General features: G+C 54.0%; 1 long non-coding RNA gene across 1 annotated transcript; it reads left to right on the top strand.

Annotated features, from left to right (window-relative positions):
- Positions 1–3,945: 3,945 nt before the first annotated feature.
- LOC121496754 lies at positions 3,946–5,426 on the top strand. The gene is made up of 3 exons (XR_005989333.1): positions 3,946–4,125; positions 4,524–4,600; positions 5,263–5,426. It is a non-coding gene; the product is annotated as an uncharacterized LOC121496754 (long non-coding RNA).
- Positions 5,427–6,428: the final 1,002 nt, after the last annotated feature.

The following is a 6,428-nucleotide window of genomic DNA, read 5'->3' as shown; positions in this document are numbered from 1 at the left end:
TTTTGTTTTTTGTTTTTTGTTTTTGTTTTCTCCCCAGGAAACTCCTCCTGGCTGTTCCCTGGGTCCCCGGTGTCCTCGCCTCCCCCGGCGCTGGCCTGGGAGGTCCCCTCACTTGCCCCCAGTGTCCTCGCTCCCAGCACACTCACACTGTGCTGTGACCCGTCCCACATCTGACAGTCACAGTGTCAGGGAGCTTCTCAGGGCGACCCCCGTGGTGGCCCTGGGCCCCCAGGGGCTGGATGCTCTGCTGTCACCGTGTCGGAATCCATCCTTGTTAAGGTGCGCGCTTTGCCATGACGTGGGGCCCGCTCTCCCCCATCCCAAACTGAGTCACTAATGCCAAGCCTTAGGAGCAGAGGGGGAAGATTGCAAATGATATTCATTCATTCATTCATTCATTCATCCATCCACCAGCTGTTTATTGAGCGGTTACTATGTGCCAAGCCCCGTTCTAGATGTTGGAGAGACAGCAGCGAGGACAGCAAGGTCCCTGCCATCACGGGGCGGGCATCACCGCCTGGTCGGGAGGCGAAGAGCACCAGGAAGGAGACGGGCAGGGAGGGGGACCGAGGGATGAGGGCGGGCAGGGGCTGAGTGATGGCAGTGGTTGAACAGCTGCCTGAGGGGGTGGCCCGGGAAGGCCCCTCTGAGGCGACCGTGGGGCAGAGACCTGAATGGAGGGGGAAGCGAGACCACAGAAATCTGGGTGAGGGAGCACAGGGGAGGAACTGGGAGTCCCCAGGCAGGATGGTGCTGGGTGTGCAGGAGGAGCCAGAAGGGGCGGGTGGGGAGGAGGGGGGGAAGGGGTGGGGCTAGCTCCCCTGGGGTCTGCGGCTCAGTGTGGCCTTGGACCAGCGGTGTCAGCATCGCCCAAGCCCTGCCCTGGCCTCTTGAAGTTTCTAGAATGTGACCCCCAGGTGCTTTACATGCACATCGAAGCTCGAGAGGCGTGAGGTTGGGTTCTGGGGGCCACGAGGAAAACTGGGGGTTTCATGTCCAGTGTGACAGGAGCAGAGGTGAGATGCCCCTGGGGCGTGGTCCTGAGGACCTGCAGGGACCGACCGGCGGTGGCTGCGGGGACCAGAGCGGGGCGGGGGGGGGGGGGGGGGGGGGGAGGCTGCGTGGGGAGGCTGCAGGCGTCAGGCCAGAGGCGGCTGGGCAGCGACACCAGCTCGGGGACCTCCCGGGAGGTGCCTTCCCTCCTCCGAGGGGCCCTGCGGTTGAGCAGGATTTTAACGGTGATCACTTGGGGGCTGACACGCACGGGCACACGCACACACATGCACAGCCTCGTGTGACCAGGGGCGACTTTGCCCTGAGCGGGACAAGCTGTCGGTGGGGAGGGAGGGGCTGGATTTGGAGAACCTCGAGGTGCAGTGGAGGCCGGTTCCTGGAGCTCAGGGTGGGCGGCCTGGAGGGCCGGTACCCTGCAGGGCTGGCGCCCGAGGAGCCGCAGAAGATGGGGTGGGCAGGGGGGTGGGCAGCGGAAAGGGACAGAGGGGGAAACGGGCTTGGGACAATGGAAAACCCCCGTGGGGAGGGGACACTTGGTCTGCCAAGGCTGGAGACTTCAGAAACCCAGTAACCACCGCCCCCATAGAGCATCTACCAGGTGGGCCCCTTCCCCTTGGTGAGGACTGGGTGCGTACATAAAACCAAAACCCCAAACCCAAAGCAGATAGAAGGGCTTCTCTTGTGCATGGAAAACAGCCCCCTTGGCCAGGGGAGTGTTCCCACGGAACGACACCTGCCCGTCCTTCCTCTCTGGCCAGGGTCTGCTGGCACTGGCAGGTTTCCCCGGGGGGTTCCTTGGGCTCCGTGTGAGTGGACGTGGGTGCTGGGGCCACTGGGTTTCCTCTGGCTGCCGGGGCTGGGTGGGAACACGGACCACCGCTGAGGCCGGGGATGTGGCAGGAACACAGATGGGCGGGCAGGGCGGCTGGGGTGGGGGTGAACCCGAGAAATCCTGGGTGGAGGCCAGGAGGGCACCCAGTGGCTGTCACCTGCCGCCTGCCTCCGGGTGGGTCCCACAATCCTAAATCAGGGTGCAGAGTACTGGTGGGAGGGTGGCCCTGGGGTTGGCATGATCCTGACCTCGGATCCGAGCCCTGCCTGCTTAGTCGCTGTGTGAGCGGGGCGGGCCGTTTGCCTTTCTGAGCCTCTGTGTTCCTGTCCCCAACACGGAACTGTGACCACCTACAGAGAGGACGTCTTTGGGGGCTTGGTACCCGGCAGAGAGAAGATGCTCAGTGGGTGTTCTTTTCCTTTGCCCTGGCAACACGTCCTTAAGGACCTCACTGTCGGGGGTGGGGTGGGCAGAGGGAGAGCCTGGGTGACAGGGTCACCATGGGGGGGTAAGGGGTGTATCTGAGCGGCAGGGTGTAAGAAGCCTTCCCTGGCACTAGGACGGGCCTGGAGCTGGGGCCACAGGGGTGCCCCACCCTTACCCTGGGCCAGGAGGCCGCAGCCCTTTCCGGTAGAGACGGCCTCTGCTGCAACAACTGGACTCTGCTGTGGTAGCGACAGACGGTATGTGAACAGACGACACGTAAAGCCCTAAAGATGAGCTTCTCGAATGACCGTGGATGTGCGCCAACCAAACTTTATTTATGGACACGGAAATGTGAATTTCATAGAATTCACAGATCGCGAAATATCATTCTTGCCTTGATTACTTTCCAAACACTCAAAAAACCTAAGAACCATCCTTCGACCTGCAGACCGTACACAAAGAGGCTTGGGCCGGGCTTGCCTTGTGGACCGTCGTTTGCCCGTTTCTGCCCTAGACGACCACGACCACCATCAAGACCTAAGAAATACACGAAGTGCGAACCTCCGAAGAGCAGGCTCTGTTTTCTTGCCCTTTCTCTGGAAATGGATCGCAGGGCCTGGCCCACATTGACGTCCACTCTAAGAGGTGGCATGACCAGGATCATGCCAACCCCAGGGCCACCCTCCCACCAGTACTCCGCGCCCTGATTTAGGATTGTGGGACCCACCCGGAGGCAGGCGGCAGGGACACTGAATGTATTGAGAAGTTAAAAAAAATAAGAAAAAAGCAGTAAGACGCGAGAGTCTAGGGTGGATTTAAGGCCCCACAACTAGTGAACGTTTATTGAATGCTCACCGCCCCCCGGGTGCTATCTGTAGATGCTCAAATGCAATATCTCATTTAGTTCTAACAGATGGGGACCCTGAGACCCCCAAATATTGCCACTTGTAAGTTCTCAAGCAGGAGGTAGGCCTCTTGGGGCCTGGCTTGCCATCCCAGTGCCTCCCCTTTGTTGCCGCTCAACAATGGGCCTCCCCTAAGATTTGTGGCATCGCTGCCATCTATTATGAGAGTGTTGTTTATTATGATGACCAAGAGAGCCCAGTCTCCCGGTCCCCTTGGCTCTGCATGTGCATCCCAGGTATTCCAGACTCCTGTTTCCTTTGTGGCCCCCCGCCTGCTGTCGCTCAGTGAGTGGGGACGCCGGGCTCCCTCCTACCAGCTCTGGTTCTGTTCCTCGAAAAGCCCCTGTTTGGGCAATTACTTCAGTGTCTTTTTGCATGTTGCCCTAACCAACTTATAAAATACGAGTAGATGGGGGACGCCTGGGTGGCTCAGTGGTGGAATGTCTGCCTTCAGTTCAGGGCGTGACCCCGGGGTCCTGGGATCGAGTCCCGCATCGGGCTCCCCACACAGAGCCTGCTTCACCCTCTGCCTGTGTCTCCGCCTCTCTCTCTCTCTCTCTGTGTCTCTCATGAATAAACAAATAAAATCTTAGAAAAAAATAAAGTAAAATAAAATAAAATACGAGTAGAGAAATAGACAAATTGAAGCATGTATATTCATGATATGAAGATTATGTGTCTTAAATATAGGAAACTTAATAATAATCATTATTATTTTACATTTTCCTGAGCACCTATTAGACGCCAGGTCCTGTGCTTCATGTGGATTATCTTCCTGAACCATCACGGCCACCGGCTGCTGGGGCTCTGTCCCCATTCAACAAATGAAGAAGCCGAGGCCCACATACGGGGAGCAACTAGTCCAAGTTGTGCAGTTTTGGGTGGTGTCGCTAAAACACATGGAAAAATCTGATCTCCTGGACTTTGTGACTCTGAAGCCTCAGTCAGGTGCTTGTTGAGCTTATGCTGGGAGGTCAGTTTTGAAGGAAAAGAACGACACCCTCCCCCGCAAATCAGACGCTCAATATTGACAACACACTACGTGTTACAGTTCGCCTAAGGAGCAGGGCATAATTGGGAATTTTATACTTTTTTATTTTTAATCTCCCTGGGAAGAGAAGTTCGTTTTCCCACAGTTAGGGCAGTAAAACCCTCAAAGTGTTAGGATACACATTTATCTCACCAGCATGATCCCATGTTTGGAAAGAAAAAGCTGAAAGTACATATTCGTATTTATTTAGTCACCATTTGGTCGGGATTTACCGTGTGCCGGGCGGGCAGTATTCTAAATGCCTCACTTTCATTGAATTTAATCCCTTTTCATCAAAATGGCTCCTTTGGAGAAGGATCCATATTCCTCGTTGAAGTCTATGGAAAGGAAGGTCAAGCAGCTTGGTCAAGTCATGGAGCCAATGAGTGGCAGGTATGGAATTCAAATTTAACTCGGTTTTATTTGTTTATTTTTTTTAATTTTTAAAATTTTTTATTTATTTATGATAGTCACAGAGAGAGAGAGAGAGGCAGAGACACAGGCAGAGGGAGAAGCAGGCTCCATGCACCGGGAGCCCTATGTGGGACTCGATCCCGGGTCTCTGGGATCGCGCCCTGGGCCAAAGGCAGGCGCCAAACCGTTGCGCCACCCAGGGATCCCTTAACTCGGTTTTATATTCTGTTTCCCTCTCTCCTGGCTCTGGACTGTGTCTTTCCCTGTCTCTCTCGGCGTGCACACACACGCGCACACACACATGTGCACACACACACAGAAATAAGATAGGAGCACATCAAGACATCAACAGTGGCTGTCCCTGGATGATAGTAGGCGCGTGTGGTTTTCATCTCCTTTTTAGGTCTTTCTACATATTCCTAACGGTCTATAATGGGCTTCTGTTAAGAAAAATCCACTCGATGATCTTTTTGTACAAGTATATCGTTTTAGAGCCAGCAGGGTACGGGAGTTCTGGTGTGAGGCCACAGAGCCCCTGACCATGGGCCTCTTCAAAAAAATCTGCTAACAAATAAGACGGGGAGCCAGAGCCTTTGCCTCTTGGAACTGCCTAATCCGTCCTATAATACCTTGCTTTGTAGGAAAGTTCTGTGTGTAAATCCCATAAAATCCCATAATGTGCAGCTGACACTGAGCCTTCCCAGAACAAAATCTGCTAATGATCACTGCTTGCCAGGAGCCTGCAGAAGTGACCAGGCATCTGTCACAACCCCCACGCCCGCCTCCCGCCTAAACCTTTTCTGATAAGGGCTTTTTCCATGAGTTTATAAAAACACTTTGTTCGGATCACGTTGGCTCTTTATTTCGTCCTACTTGTGCGCCGAACGTCTGCAGGACCGGAAGGGGCTGAGGCTAATCCTGAGGTTTGGGACACAGGGAAAACCACAGGTTTGGAAATCCAGCTGTGACCCCCGCCCCCCGCCCGTCCCCACTCTGGCCCTTCTCCAAGGCTGCTGCTGCAGGTGAGGGAGGCTGCGCTGCCCGGGAGCGGCTCCTGGCAGTGGGCGCTGCCCTCACAGAGCTCGAGTGACTCCAGGCTGGGTTGTTAAGCCCTCTGTGCCTCCAGGTCCTCAGGTTGAAAATGAGGGTCGTATTATTTACCCGGCTGGGCCCCCTGATGCTGGAGAGGTGTCCTTCCTCTCCTGTCCTTCCCCCAACATACTGCCCCTGCGTGGGAACCCACTGTTTAGGTTTTCACAGCTCAGGGTTTGAAAGTTTGTGAACTGTAGGTCTGAAAAGACTTACTTTAAAGTTGTTAAAAACAGGACTAAGAATTCCTGTGTACTCTTCACTCATGTGTTAATGTTTTATAGTTGCTTCCATCCATCCATCCATCCATCATCTCTTTGTACTTTTTTTTCCTGAAATTATGTCACAGGCCCAATTACTTGATAGTCCCAAACACTTCGTGTACACTTTTTAAAAATAAGAACTTCTACCACATAACTGCAGTATTTTTAAGAAATATTTTATTTATTTATTTGAGAGAGAGAGAGTGAGAGAGCATGAGTGGGGAGGAGGGGCAAGAGGGAAAGGGAGAGCAGTGCGGGGCTGACCCCCAGGACCTTGAGATCATGACCTGAGCCAAAGGCCGAGGCTTAACCAACTGAGTCACCTACATGCCCCTATGGTGCTTTTCTTTTTTTTTTTTCAAAATCAAGAAGTTGATATTGATACAAGACTGTCATGTAATAATCTATAGGCCTTATTCAGATTTTGCCAACTGTGTCACTAAAATCCTTTATAA

This window comes from Vulpes lagopus, chromosome 8, assembly GCF_018345385.1.
Source record: "Vulpes lagopus strain Blue_001 chromosome 8, ASM1834538v1, whole genome shotgun sequence".
NCBI lineage: Eukaryota > Metazoa > Chordata > Mammalia > Carnivora > Canidae > Vulpes > Vulpes lagopus.
This window is presented reverse-complemented; position numbering and strand designations above follow the sequence as displayed.